The sequence below is a fragment of the Pterocles gutturalis genome, unplaced genomic scaffold (assembly GCF_000699245.1).
Source record: "Pterocles gutturalis isolate BGI_N339 unplaced genomic scaffold, ASM69924v1 scaffold1125, whole genome shotgun sequence".
Lineage (NCBI taxonomy): Eukaryota > Metazoa > Chordata > Aves > Pterocliformes > Pteroclidae > Pterocles > Pterocles gutturalis.
In genome coordinates this window covers 9,215-25,038 of record NW_010145447.1, presented here as the reverse complement: position 1 = coordinate 25,038, position 15,824 = coordinate 9,215, and positions in this window count along the sequence as shown.

The following is a 15,824-nucleotide window of genomic DNA, read 5'->3' as shown; positions in this document are numbered from 1 at the left end:
AGGAATGCTAAGACCAAAAAAGACTCAGCTCTTCCTGCTCAAAATGAGACAGGAAACCGTATCTGTAGGCAGAAGGCAGTTGAAATCCATTAAAACCCATGGACCCGATTATGTAGATCCCACAGGGTAAAGCAGGTATAGCACATGCCTTTGTGTATCCACACAGGAGAGGGGGGGGGGGGGAAAAAAAAAAAAAAAAAAGCATCAGCTTACAAGGAAATCTGTGAATATTTACTGGAGGCAGTACTGCACTATGCAGCTACCAGAATAGATCACAGGTCCTACACAGGAAAAACAGGAGCAGTGCCTGCTTCCACACAGGAGGAGATGGAAAGCATATGTGAATCTATGCACGTGTGCACATCCCCAAGTCCTTGCCAAAGAAACTACAAGCAAATTAGCTGAACGCATAATATGACCTGGATTTAACCCATATCTTTGGCCAAAAATTTCCTTACCGAGGGCTGCTGCGCACTGACTGCTCACCAGCCTGCCCTCCCGAGCGAGTGCATCTCAGAGCCACAGTGTATGAACTCACTAGGAGGAGCTCTGCGATCCTTCTGGGCTGTAAAGACTCAACCTGAATTTCAGAGATTCCTCTTAAGGACCACAGATGATGTCAGGATCATAAATGTACTGACAAAAATGCCTTTTCTCTTACAAGAGAAAAACTTACAGAGTTCTCAGACCTAGCTGTACGACTAACTTATCTCGGGATAATTTGCACCAAATATGGCAAGATGAGGGATTTGGCTCGAGGACCGCACCTAAAATGGGCTTCCAGTCTTAAAAGACTGCACAAACTCCCTCAAAAGCAATGTAACAAAACAACAATTTTAAGAATGGACCCCTTACTCCAAGAAACTCTTCAGTGCTTCCTTGTATTAGCACCTGAGAGAAACTATTTCACAGCCATGCAGAGCTCTTTGGTCTAAACAATTTCAGAGCTGGACTGAGTGAAGGGTGCTGCTCTGGGCAGCACTTCACTTGAGTTGTTCCGTGTTTGGCTCCAGCCCTTCATCATTCACCTCTTCAACCCGTTTGCTGATAGGGGAAACGGATGCCAGGACATACCCGTAACTATAGCACCCACTGGTGCTGAGACAACATGCAGCAGGACTGTGCTGCTGCAAACACAGCACAGGGCACGGAGTTCAGTTAGGTCGGTGTAGATGAGGTGAGGGGTGCTTGTAGAAATTAGGTTTGAAATAGGACGTGCCTAAAATGGGATAAAATGCAGAATGTATTTTATTATGCACAATACTTGTCCAGCAACAACTCAGCCTTGAAAGAGCTGCCGAGAAAGCCTATATTACTTATTGTGCAATTGCAACCATTCAGTCTAACAGACAAAACCATCTCTCTGAAAACATATTTCAAGTATTTTTATTGCTCCTCAGTCTTTATTCATTAGTTCATGCGAAAATGAGAAAGGCACAAGAGGTCACTAACAAACCTGTAATATAACAGCTTAAGCAAGACGTTTGTATCTGTGTTTGCCTGTCATTCCCTTATCTCACGTGCCTGATCCATAAATACGTATTGATTTCACCCAGTACACACAACACTCCCAGCACATTTTGCTCACAATCCAAACTCCAGTTGTGGAGAATTGACATAACTCAGTGGCTGTCTGCCACACTTCACTATTTTCATAACTTCCATTTTATAGCCTCTCTGGAGAGTCAACATCAATATTTCCCCCCCTCCACACTCTCTCTGCTTAAGTTTTGCCAGCTCAGCTCCCAGAGCTTGCAGGTAGTGACCCTGCTGGCCGGTGACGCCCAAAACAGTGAGATTTCTCCTTGATCACTCTTGCACCTGCTCTAACCCTGCCTCCTCTGCTCTCAGATCTCGTCTGGGCAACAGCGTGACTCAGTGCCATAAAACTACCCTTTCCCTTTCTCCTCCCTCTTCTGGTCTTATCACCACCGTTGCCCTTGCTCCTCTTCCTCTGTGCAGCTTTAGGGAGTATTTCTGCAGCATGGTGGTCTGCCATGCAGCAGGGTGAGGACAGGGCTCTCTGATCCACCAGGCAAATGATTGCGTATAGAGCAATAATTTCAGATGCTAGAGCAGTTGTTCCATGCACTACATTTGATTCTGGGGACCAGTATATCCCTTTGCCCCTTTCCTTTTAAACCTTTATGGCAAATCTTCCCAGAGGTGCTCCCTTCTCCAAAGACAGATCAACCATCTCCTCCAGTGTGCTGTTCAGCCCTTGGGAGACACAAAGGGGAAGAGACACAATGTGGATCTGCTCACAGGCTGCACCCACCCAGCAATCACTGCCACCTGGGGGTCTTCATCACTTTCCAACAACCCACCACACAGGTCTCCGAGGAACTCAGTGGTGACAGGCTCTGCACAGCTCTCCAAGCTGCTGGAGTGTCCCCTGGGCAGGAAGAAAAACAGGTAAAGTTTAAAAACGCCGAGCATGGACTGGGCTGGAAAATAACTCCTGCACCTCAAGTGTCTATCTTGCTGTCCTCCCCTCTGACTGGGTCACTCAGGGCTTCTGACTGACATGTCAATAAGAGGGAAGACCTGGCAGCTAAGGCAGACAGAGTGGTCGGCATCTGGAGATAACATAATCCTGGATGTTACGTGACCTGCACAACACAGAAGATCCCAGGATGACTTTATCTCTTCCATATGCTGTACAATACCTATGGACTTGCTCCTCACATAGGTAGCAATGTAGTAACTACCACAGAAGGGCTTAATCCTGCTTCATTTCCTCTGTCAGCATCGTGTCTTTCCTCCTGCCAGCCAAGATGGAGACAGTGCTCAGACTCCATCTATCCCTGCTGCTGACCTGCCCTGCAGGCTGCTCTGCATGAGAACCAGATAATTTCCAGGAGGAGTCCCAAGGTACAAAACAGCACCTTGTTCACGGTCATGTTTTGCAAATACACAGATAAATGAGGACAACATGCAATTTGAGTAGAGGCTGTTTGGTGATGGCATCTTTTATCTGTGCTTTATGACTTACTGAGTTGGTGCTGGCTTCATGACTGTTTTGTTGATTACATTTTTAACTAATTGCCTAGAAGGTCACAGAGGGACCATGTTTGTTTTTATAAATTAAATTAAACCAACTCATATTTAACATCCAAACAGTTCTGTTGAGAGTTAGGTTTATAGCTGGAGAGGCCATCACCAGCCAGAACAGGACTCAACCATGCCTGGCACTTGCAAGGGCTCTGACGATGCCTGTGCTTGGACATGCAGCTCCCATGATGATTTGTGAGCAGGGCCAAAATTCCTGGTGCACATATGAATCACTGCACATTTGAAATTCCTTTTCTATTAACACTGTTTAATATTTGCCTTACATTTTCTGCTTTGGAAGAAAATGCCAAAGCGTTTTGTTCCTGCCCATAAATTCATTTGTTCTCTGGAAGCCTGTCAGCAAAGAAACACAAGACAATCTGAACAAAACATAATTAACCCACACAGGATAAAAGTGTGATAATTACAAAAGAAATAGCGTTGCTCTAATCCCCTCTTTCAATTCAACCCACAGGGTCCTGGTGTTAGTTTCTTCATCAATAGCTTCCCTCTCATCTCCTTATAGCACAGGTGCTCTTTTCTTCAGACCCCCTCCCTTCATGAAGATTACACTGATTTTTCACTCTGTTAATGGCATTCAAGTTTTCTCATAAGTTGCTTAGAAGGAAGTTTCTGAAGTTTTCCAAAACTCTAGACACGATCACAATGCATGGGCAGGTTTCTGGAGACAGAGGTCGCTTACATCCTAGGAGCAGCTAGAAATGCCCATGTGCTTATAATTATGAAAATCGCATTTTTCCCATGGAGACAGCAAGGTTAAGAAGCCCTTATATCAGATACACATTTTTCATACACAGGGACGAAGGATTTCCTTGCCATTCTGGCAGTTGTTCCACAATCTGCTCTCAGTCATCGTCAGCAGATGCAGGTTCATCTCACCTCACCGCAGCCATCCAAGCGCAAAGCGTCGAGTTGAATCCAACCGTGCAGCTTATCTAGGGTTCACAGAGAAAGGTAAACCCTTCCAGCATTCTCTCCTGGAGAGGCATCTGAACTAACTGGGAGCAAAGCGCGACTCTTGGAAGGGACAATGCCATTAACTGAAAGCTGACAACCACCTTTAAGACAGTTTGGGTTGTTCAAGAGGCATCCTTCCGCATGAATTTGAGGAGCAGGTGATGCTCCTCTGAAGGGAGCAAGACTCGGACGCTTAACCCCTGTGCGTCCTAGAGAAAGCCTCCCTTTTGAAGGCTGCCCATTCCCCTCTCCTGACACGCGAGATGGCATTAATAGTGCTAATGTGACTCAGAAGGATGTTGTGAGGACTCATTCATCTCCTTCAGACTCCTCGCAGCTGCGGAAGTGCAAATAGGCCTTTACCGGCCTCGTCTTATTGTTTAAATAACCGCAGAGTGTAAACAGCATCTGGGCACGGGCGCGTGGAGGCCAACGCTGCTCCTGCCGCCTCCCCTCATGGCGGAGGAGCGCTTTCCTTGAGTTTGAGCCCAAATGGCTGCGCTGTGCTGCCATCATCGCTTCCTGTTTGTTAGCTCATGGCTCCGTTTCCTGTTTCCTGCCCAGTTACGACCGTGCCAACTGTTTTTCCCAAGCCTGAACCAGCTTCCCAGCACCCCCCTTTTGGGCCCACACAAACACAGCACCATGGACTCCAGCCTGGCTGTCGCGTGGGGCACAGCCCTCTCCCTGGCCGCTTGGGCGTCCCGTCCCAGGCTAAAGAGGCAAAATCTCACCCATCCTGTAAAAGAAACGAGGTGCTGGTAACTCCCAGGGTTTGACTGTGAGCAGGCGCGTGGCAGCAAGGTGCCCTGCAAGGCACCCGAGTCGGCTGGATGCAGAAGGTGTCAGTGATCCGAGGGATGCACGGGGCTTGCCACTTCAGACACCTGTATGTCACCCTTTCCATTTGCTCAGCAGCCTGGCACTGAGCTGGCTAAAGCAAATGCTATGGGAAAGCACATTACGGCATCAAAGTACAGGGGATTAATGTGGTCCCCCACAGCTAGTCTCAGTGGTTCACCACCTCCATGGCAGAAACGCTTCCATTTTCCTAGCTGAATTTGCTTTCAGCATCCAACCTCCTGGTTATGCCTTTCTCCGCTCTATTTAGGGCCTCTTAGCGTGTGGTATTTTCTCTCCACCTGGCAGGGGCACGCCAAAGAACAACCTACATTTAATAACAGTTCACACTGAAGCACAGAGGAGCCTCTCAGGAGTTGTTACATCGCTCTGATCTGCGCCCTTACCTGCTCTCCTGCATCCACAGCAATGACCTGTCAGAGCTAGATTAAGCCAATCTTCTTTAGCGTCCAATACCTAGCTCAGGGCCTGACCCAGCTAACAGACATTACCAGTTACTTACTGTGTTGGGTCACCACCTTTTGGATATGAAGAAAAATAAACAGCCTTTGCAGACACACGCCAGAGGCATGTGCCCATGAAAGCGTAGCAGAATGCCAGTGAAACCATGAGCTGGCACGTTATTTCCTCACATCTCACCTACAGCAGGGGAAAAGAAAAAAAAAAAAAAGCACTGCTGTTCCTTCACCTTTTGCCTGCCCTGTCTATTTAGGCTGTAAACTGTTTGAGGAAGGAACTGTCCTTTGCTGCAGCTTTCATAACATTCAGGTGCTTCTGAGACACAGCACAGGAAAGACCCTGGACATCCTGAACTGCAGAATGAAGACATCAAAGTGGCAATAACTGATCTACAACAACAACAAAAAAGAAAGCTGATTTTCCTAGCTGACCCTAAATGAACACGACATATGCACGCTTTGAACCAGCTATTTTCTTACTAAAACACATGGAAATAAGACTGTACCACTATTAGTGGTCTGATTGCAGTACAAAGCTTTATGGTTACTCCATTTCAGCGTTGTTGTCAGAAATCTGAGCTGGCAATGGTAGCAGGGCATTTTCTGTACATGAACTTCATTACAGCCTGTCCCACCACAGGTTAACTGTGGGGCACGTAGCAGGGAACAGGCTGGAGAGGAACAGATCATACCACGCGAACCCAAACTGGCAGCATGTGGGAGTGGGTGAGAGCTCTAGCATTGAGGGATCTCTTCATGCACCAGCTATCGCACTCACATTTTGTCTTTGGAAAGCTGAGTACATTCATCTGTGCTGGAGGGCAGGGAGAGCAGCGGGAAAGGGGACTAAGTATTTGCACCAGTTCCAAAAGCCAGAAATACAGCATCCCTGACCAGCACAGCTTAGCCAGTAGAGGTCTGTAAGAGCAGTCACAGCCCAACACAGCAGCTCTGAGGCTGTGAAGGCTCAGGGTAGGCAGCAGACTATATCTGTGTCACAACAGACACCTTAACAGAGCAGAGCTGTAGGGTCTCTTGTAACCGAAGATAGGGCAGTGCTCTGTCACTGCGCACAGTGGTTAATAGGAGATGGAGTATTTGGGCCCATAGAGAGGAAAATGTCCTGTGCTACATGGCTGTGGCTGTGCACTATTACTGTGAGCAAGTTTTGCGGCCACAGGGACAGCTTACTAATGTCAGAACTATGGGTGCATCATTGCACAGTCACAGATTGAAGATGTCTGGCCGAAGTGCTCTCTTAACAGAGTTAGAAGGTTTTGCACAGCTCCGGGACTGCAACAGCAAGGTCCCAAGTGATTCTCTAAATAAGAAGTTTGTAGCACCATGGAAAGTGCACTGAAATATTGCAAAACGCTGTCTGCAGGGACAGTTTAACAGAGTTAGAAGGTTTTGCACAGCTCCGGGACTGCAACAGCAAGGTCCCAAGTGATTCTCTAAATAAGAAGTTTGTAGCACCATGGAAAGTGCTACAAAACGCTGTCTGCGGGGACAGTTGCCAGGCTGGAGTCATGGGAAGAGGGCGTGTGGCACTGAAACCCACAGCACAGGCGAGGTACAAGAATAGGCCCCTGCGGCCAAGGGAGGCACCTTGGGCATTTTCAATGAGACTGAAAGCTCACACCCTCTCCCAAGTCCATAAGAGACAAAACAAGCTCTACCCTTTGAGAAACCTACAGGGACTGCGGAATTTATACCCTGGCTTTCAGTGATGCAGGGTATTTTTTCACAATGCGGCACACCAGGTAATGCACATTAATTCAGCGCCAGTGTGCAGGCCAGGAAGTGCATCTCTCTGACAGCCACTGCTCATGTTTCAGCTTCAGACTGCAGCTCCGCACAAGGAGAGTTACTGCAGAGCACCAGGCACATGGAGAACGCCAACAGCACCATTTCCCCTCAGTATCAGATTGCCACCCCAGGACCCTCTGCCAGCGTGCTCACCCAGACACGAGCAGCACCCCTGGGCTGCAGCTGTAGCAGCAGGAGGAGTTTTGCAGCAACAACAGACAAGCTAACAAGCAGAGAAAGAGGTTTCTGTGGGAGACAGCAAGCTGCATATCCCCCCAGCCTGCTATCCCAAAAACTGACTGAAAACATCTGAACTAGAAGGCTGCAGAGCAGCTACCCTCCAGTCTGCATCCTGAGGGTGCAGAAAGCTTTCTGGTTTTCTCAGTTGTCCCTTCGCTTTAGGGGACACCAGTACACGCAGCTTAGCAGCAGCAGTGGGGTCCCTGGTACCACCAGAGCCCTCAAGGAGCCCAGGACCAGCTCCAGCCCTGGCACAGCAGCCTGTGCACAGCCTTGTGCTGCTTCTCAGAGGCTCGTGAACATATCAGTATTTAATCACAGAGAGGCAGAGGCATTCAAGGCACCGCTGTGCGACCATGCAGGATACCACCAGAAAAGACCCCACACCAGACCTGCAGAGATCAGCTATTTCCCAGAAGAAAGGTGGATGACATCCTTTATATCTTTCTAACCTAATTGTTCACTTCCATGAACACCACCTTCATCTTAATGCTGTTAGTCCAGCCACCCCGCTGTGTCCTGTGGCAGTTAATGCCAAAGGGTTGCAGTTGCCAAACGAAAGGGAACGCCTCTTCATGCAGGCAGGCAGCTGCCTCAAGGGTGCAGAATAGACCCGGCTGTAATTTTCTAGGTGGTTAGGTGCAAAATGCCTTTGCATTAACCTGTGCAGTATTTGATGCACATATCTTGTCTTTTCCTCTTGTTCTCTGTTTTGGGTTTTTTGTGTTTATTTGGGGTTTGTTTGTTTTTTAGTAATGTATAAAAAGCATTGCTTAACAGTTGCATCATGCAGTTTCCTATAACTCAGATGGAGCATGTTCTGGATTGTGAAAAAAGCTTGTGCTAATAGTACAAAGAAAAACTGGCAAAGAGAGATGGAGCTCATTTTTCATTTCTCACAGTTTTTCTTCTAGTGTAATTGCACTGGCTCCAAGAGAGTTACACGGGTGTAAATCAAGATCACAGGAATTCAAGGTGAGGCATCTATTCCCTCTCTCCTCTTGCAGCTCCTACTGTTCAGGCTCTGCAGAATTCCCCCTCTTTCTCTGTCCCTCACGTTCTCCATCAGGTATTGCTCTCCACTGTAGGCTACAGCATGTGTTTGTACAGTGCTTTGAGATCTCTTCGTGGAGGCTGCGTTACCACCAAAGACAAACGCTTCTCTTCAGTTCTGCCTCCACCTTACTGTCACCATCACCTTGCAGGATGTGCTCCAGGGAATGGCATAGTTCCTATATTGGAGGCTGCGTTACCACCAAAGACAAACGCCTCTCTTCAGTTCTGCCTCCACCTTGCTGTCACCATCACCTTGCAGGATGTGCTCGAGGGAATGGCACAGTTCCTATATCGACACAAGCTGAAGGCAATACTGAAGAGCCTCCTTTTGAATGCAAAAGCAGACTGCCAGCCAATTGCTTGTCCAAAAAGAGGTAGCTGAAGGCAATACTGAAGAGCCTCCTTTTCAATGAAAACCCAGACTGAGAGCCAATTGCTTGTCCAAAAAGATGTGTTACCACACCATGGCGCTGTAGGTCCTGTGGGCACTCTAGTTCCCCCACTCTGAGCTGAAAAACATTTATACTGAGGAGACAGAATTCAGAGAAAATAAGAAGGGTTTGTCTCTACCTAGTGCTCCACTGCATTCAAAAGCTTTCAGCTTGGGTTCATTTTTTGCCCCTTCCTCCCCCATCTCAACAAAAGGACTCAAGATCTTCACACAGATATTTTCACATGTAACGCAGACATCTTCACACAAAAGAAGAGACATGAGTTGTGCCATGGAGGACTGTTTTGGTGCGTAGGCATTTACCGCAGACATCTTCACACAAAAGAAGAGACACGAGCTATGCCGTGGAGGACTGTTTGGCACGTAGGCATTTATGCTTGCCTGGGAGGTGAGAGATTTTCCATTCACAACTGCCTCCTTTAGGGAAGGGTTAAGCTATGCTTTCATTGACATTTTCCTCTGGGACCTTGGGGACTGCTCAGGGGATGAGAGAATGTACACCTTAGTGCTGTTAAACAATCACGAGCCTTTTGAATAAGCTTGTAAGGAATTCACCCTTCATCTCATAATTAAGTGTCTTATATCTTTATTACCAGTGTACCATGGGGTTTCCAACAGACCATTGTCACTGCCACAGGACTCATGCTCTCCAAATCATTACAAATGCCATACAGAAACAGCAAGGTCTCCTGCACAGTCTCCAAGCACAGGTCACTGCTCAGTACATTATCAGCTCTCCTCTCCTAATGTTCACTTAAAAAGTCATCTGCCATAGAGGATGCTCACAGAGTAAAAGGAGACACCATCTTCCCCAGCTATGATTTACCATAGACACAATGTGATAAACAGGTACTTCTTGGAGTGCACTCCAAGGCTGGAGCAAGAAAAGTGGATGAGATGTGCAGCAGAGGGACTTTTTTTTTGTTGAGTCTTTTTTTCCTTTTTAATGAATACCTCGTTACTTCCACATTTTCTCTTCATATTCCAGGTCAGCAGCTGATGGTGAAGTTTGAGAACAACCATCAGGAATCAACCTTTATGCTCTTTGGCCCACAGAGGAGCTGACTTTTGATCTCTTTAAATCTACCCACTCCCACTTTCTGCAGAGAAATTCCTGCTAGCTCAGGACGACATTCCTGCCAGACTCCTAATGTCATCATATGGAGATCTGCTCCCACACAGAAGGGTGCAGAAAAGATGATGTGCTAATGAGCTACCTTCTTATCCCTGCTGTCAGTTCAGTGACTCTCCCGCCTCCTCTTCCCTTCCCCTGAACTGCAAATGTAATTGCTTTCCAGCAGCCCTGCTAAGAGCCCAGTCCATCTGCAACCCTGGAATCCCTCCAGAGGGCAAAGTCTTGGCTTTGTGCTTCAAATTATCTTGTCTTTTCTCTAGAGGAGGAAGGAAATACCAGCCAGGGTACTGATGCAGCCAAACTGAGCAACTGAAACAAGGCCAGCATCCCTTTTGCCATCGGACTACCCAGGCTGTCCTCCTGCCAGCGCCCAGCAGGCCAGTGCAAGCCTGTTGCCACCATGTCACTGGTATTGCTACTCTGCTTGGCAGTGCAGCTTGTGCCTCTGAGCCTGCTCCCCCCATGCCTTTCTCAATACATTACCTGTCACCCAGCAAGCAATATAATATCTAACACAGAAGGGATAGCCCAATGCTTCACTCATCTCCCATCTTCCATAATGAACTTAGAATTTCTGCATGCATGGGGCTCGGGTGCAGCAAACAGGGTACTCTGATGTTGCTCACACCAGCTGCCACTTAACCTTAGGCAAGCCACTTCCCTCCCACTCTTCCTAGGTGTAAAGTAGGGCTAGTACTTACTCATCTGCCTCTGAGGGGGATGGATAGTCTCAATTAGCCAGTGTAAGAGGAGTTCTGTGCCTTACTAGAGGACACTGAGCCGGCTCAGGCAAGAAGGATGCTCAGACTAGAGGCAATGAATACAGAAAGATCAATGCTATAGTTCCATGGTACTTGTGGTCTACTGAAGGCATAAAATAATTTCAAGTGTCATGGTTATCAGCACCTTTCTTTCACATCATCTCTCCAGAAACAGATTAGAGATCACTGTAAGGCAAATGATTCTGCTTAGGGCCCTCAGAAATTAATAAGGAGAATGAGAGATCAGCAGAGGAAAAAAACTCATAAGTGAGAACCCTGCATGGGAAAAGGAGCAATTTACCTGCTCAGTTTTCTTAGAGGATCCATAGATACAGCATTTGACAAATAACAGTATCTAAGCAGTTGCTTTAATTTCTCTCATATAGAGGCAACATACCAGGGAAAAATATTTGTCAATAAAAATTTGATTAAAACTAATGATGCTTTCAAACTGTGTTGTTCCCCAACTCCCGTGTTTATGAAATCTATGCCAGCTTTTTTTAGCTTTTTCAATTTAAAGGGTCATATTGAGAGCCCAATGCCGTTTTCTGCTCTGCCATTGTTTCTCAGTTTCCCATTTATAGCTGTTTTTGACTAGCCCGGTCACAGAATATGAAATTATTTAAGTCCAGTACACCAGGTTGTCAGCAAACAGCACAGAAAAACTGGGGGATTCAGCTTACAACTATTTTGATCTGATGTCTTCTGGGAAAAGGCACACATAGGCACCAGCTGCCTTCCCATATGGATTTCTCCCACTTTAGGGCTCTTTAGATGTTCTTCACTGCTAATGCTCAGCCATCTGATGCAACCTCTGCTACATATATCACCAATACTGTAACATGCCACAATGACCCTTCCACTCAGGTACTGAGTCCTCTTGCGTTCCAGCATGAGCAATATGGAAAACACGAAGCTGTTGCACAACCATACCATGACACTTTTCTTCCATTACCTCCAGCACAGCGTCTTGGAATTCCTTTTTAATTGCTCTCTTAATCTTCCTCCACCATCTACATATCTAAAGAACAACCAAAAATAGCTCAAAGAAAATAGGCAAAGTCTGTTATGGGGAAGCGGCTGCAGTTTGACAGACGGGTTACTTCTCAGGCTGAGGGATTCACAGAGGATGTAACAGAGTCTAGCTTTGGCTCTTCTTTGGTGCAGGACTCATTATTGTGACAGAACTAGAAGACCTCACACCTGCTGCTGTTTGAAAGAGGACGCATGGAAGAATTATATTTATGTTCAACATACACCAAGTCACCCTGGATTGAAGTGAGGAAGAGACGAGACCCAGTTCTGGACTTAGATTTGCTCTCTTGTCTTTGTACGGCTGGACTGCAAGAAGTGCAGTACATAGGCTTTGCATTAGATGAATGGAGCCCTCTTCAGCTACATCCACCACTGCTTTGGGCCACTCCATCACCTAGCAGCAAAATCTAAATGCTGCTGTTGCACTTAACCCACCCACCCACGTGTCCATCCACAATGACTCATTCATAGCCAAGCCCCTGACACGCAGAAGCTGTCTGCTCACCCGTGGAGATCCAAGGGCTAAGAAATCCCAGAGGTGTACTGTGCTGCTTTGCACTACATGTTTGCCCTGCTCATTTAGGCTAAGATGTCTACGCACAACCCTGCCAGCAGGTCTGGAGGGGCAGTGAGAAGAAGCTGGGACAGACTGTGGTGAACTTTCCCATCAGCTGGATGTAGAAGAGAACAGCCATCCACAGCCTTTGTTCGAGGAGATTCCACATTACAGGCTCCCATCTCAGCACAGAAGGTAATGAAGGGGGACAGGACAGGAATAGGTGGCAATGGTTCAACTAGAGATGCAGCACTAAATGGTTCCTGGACAACAGTTTGATCACCTCAGCCATCTCCAGGATTGGAGAGAAAAGGCACTGGCATATTTGGAGGGATTCTTCATACCTGTGACTCTGAAGGCATCTGTTACGCAGAGACTCTCTTATGCATAGACTCGGACTCGAACTAAAGGAATCACTAACTGCTTAATCTTAAGTGCATGATTATGTTCAGCATCAAGTGATTTAAACACATTCTCAACAGTCTTCACCCAGGCACCTCTGATAATTTTGATCAAGTCTTGCTTTGGTAAGATTTCTTGTCTGATCATAATGTTGTACACGCAGATGGTCAACGAGTGGGCAGCACTGTGACAGCCCATTCCTGTTTGAAGCTGTGGAAAGCTAAAGACTTTGCCATTAGCCTGCAGTGACAGTCTTTAGGAATAAGCTTCCACCTACCAAGACCCTAAAGAGCAGAACACTGCTGTCCTCTTGCCCTGCATCCACCTCCACGCTAAGCCTCTCTCCCCTAGGCAGTGCCAGGCGCTCCAGCTGACATCGCGCGCTGCCTGCTGCTGGAGGCTGGCGTCTCGGCAGGTCGCAGCCAAGCGCTATGGGATCGGAGGTTTTGAGATTAGAGGGCAGTTTAAAAGAGAGAAAACTATTATCCTAAAGAATCATTAGCCTCTTGAAGGGCTATAAGGCAACAGCCATCCTATCTTAGCTGGGACAGATTTCCTAACGTGGGACTTCTACTAGAGAAGACTGAAATACGTTGGAAAGCCTGCACTGTACTGCAACATGACATGTACGTGTACCCCACAAAATTAAGAATGGGTTGTGCATGTCCCAGCACTGCTAAGAACAATTTCACATTCATCAGAAGCTGGAACACAAGCAGCTGTGCAACCACTTTGTCATGATTGTCTGGGGGCTCTGGGGTAAGAGGCTGTTTTCTTACAGGGAAGATGGGCTCAAGAAACTGGTTTCTATCCAATACACACAGGTAACAGAACAGAGAGTCTTTCCTCAACAGTGCAATCTGTACCAAGGTGGGGTTCATGCATCTTTGAGAGTTTGAAATGCATGTGTTAGCTGATAGTTGTGAAATCTAATACCAAGGACACCATCAAGGGAACATTTCAAGGCTTTTCCTTGAAATGAGAAGAGGAAAATACCTATCAAAAAAAAAACCTGACACTGTCAGCTGTTTCCCTGGCACCAGCCTAGTGTTCCTACCTCACAAAAATCTGGCTGTGCTCTCCTTAGCCTGATGTAACCTCAGGCTATGTGTAACACCAGAGTTAGTAAACAGGCGGTGACGATGGCTCTGCTTGTGTACGGCGTTCCAGTCCAATCATTACATCACGTACCAATCACTCCGGTCATGACTTTGATATTCCACTGACACACCAGTCATCAGCCTCCAGCGTCCGTGCGACCAGAGTGCCCGCAGCTTCAGCCTGCCTCAGGAGAAGATTCCCCATAGTCAGCACTGTACAGCTCACTGACAGATCTGACGCTGGCCAGAAACAGGGAGGGTGCCCTGGTAGAATCTGGATCCAGGTTCATCCAAACTACACCATGCTTCACCCTGGGTTGTTATGACCGGCTGGGTGGCTCTAGGGGATGAGTGCTACCGATGAGGTACGGAGATGCAGGTGGAATTCTGATTGGATTAATTTAAGATTACTTTTTAAAAGCATGTAAACCACATCAACCTCACTTCTCTGTCTTCTCCACGTCCCCTCAAAAAAGTCACATTGTTTTTCAAGAGCCCAATAGGCCCCGATGGCTGTATCCCTGCACTCACACTGCCCTTTACTCCAGGCCAAGGCAGATAAACTGCACTTACATTCTGATCTGGTGACATTGTCACTTGCACCATGCACAGACAGATATAGCCAGGCAGAGTATTTCGTACTGGGGAGATACCACAGCACCTTGAACTACTGAAGAGCTGCTGAGAGCTGACATTAGAGAGGAAAGAACAACAAGGAAAGCTAAATAGATGAAGCTACTGAATTCAGGATGACTGAGTTTAGCTTCAGCTCTTAGCTCAGTTCCAAAAAGCTCAGCACGTAGCAGGCTCTGAGATAAGACAAGGGTAGGAACATAAGAGTTAAAATCTGCAATGGAGACATGTCATAGCAGAGCTGGAAAAGGTAAGCACCAGGTCAGGATCCATAGGAGAACCAGAGCAGATGGAGAAAAACAATCTCATAGGGAATATGGATAGGTCAGAGTCAGCCAAGAGAGGAGCAACATCAGGACGTGGTCAGCGAGTGCAGGAAAATGTTCAGACTACGCCACTACAGCTACATGCACGGAGGAGGTACCCAAGCAGACATGAGAACGTAACTAACATAAATATCTTGTTCTGTCAACATGGGACGCTGCTTTCAGCCACAGGAATTAAAACACTGGCAAAGTATGACAGCTCTTGATGGAGCAGAACACTACTTGCTGGTGCCCACGGGTCACTGATAGCTGAGGAACTCCTAAGCGGAGTTCAATTGCCTTCACTAGTGATCTTAACCAGCCAAGAGCTTGGGCTCTGCCAGCCTATATCATTTTGCTGTCAATCTCACAGCTACTGCGTGGCCCAGCGCCTGTCCCTCGAGTCACCATGATCCCTGCGCAGAACGGCATGCAATGTCACATGAGTCACTTTCCTGTTGTCTCTCAATTAGAAGCACAGACTACAGAACTGCACTGTCAACACTTCCCACACACAGCTTACATGGCAAGGAGGTGCAGCAGGAACATCTTCCCTGCACCTAGAAAAGCTGTCAAGTTACCCTTCCTCATCGTGCGTTAAACTGAAGGGCTGGCAGTGCCCTTCTCACGCTTGCACTGGGAGCAGGGAAGCTGTAACTGGCTAACGGGCTGGCTGCTTAGGGCTGCAGGAGCCCTGCTTGCTCAGGCATTCGGACACAGCATGGCAACACAGCCACCACTTCAAGCAAAACACACCCACAGCCTATTATACCCAGAGAACAAAAGCAAGAGACACTACCGCTGGATAGTGATTTCTTGATTTGCCTGGAAAAGGGAGCAGATGTTGGCACCTCCAGGTACAGGCACGTCTGGATGACACAAAGCCAGGGCAGAAACACCAACGATCACAGTAACCCCAGCTGGTACAGCCACACAGTCCGAGGCTTTTGCACCGGCAGCACCATGAGTCACGAGCAGTAGAGGTGGAGT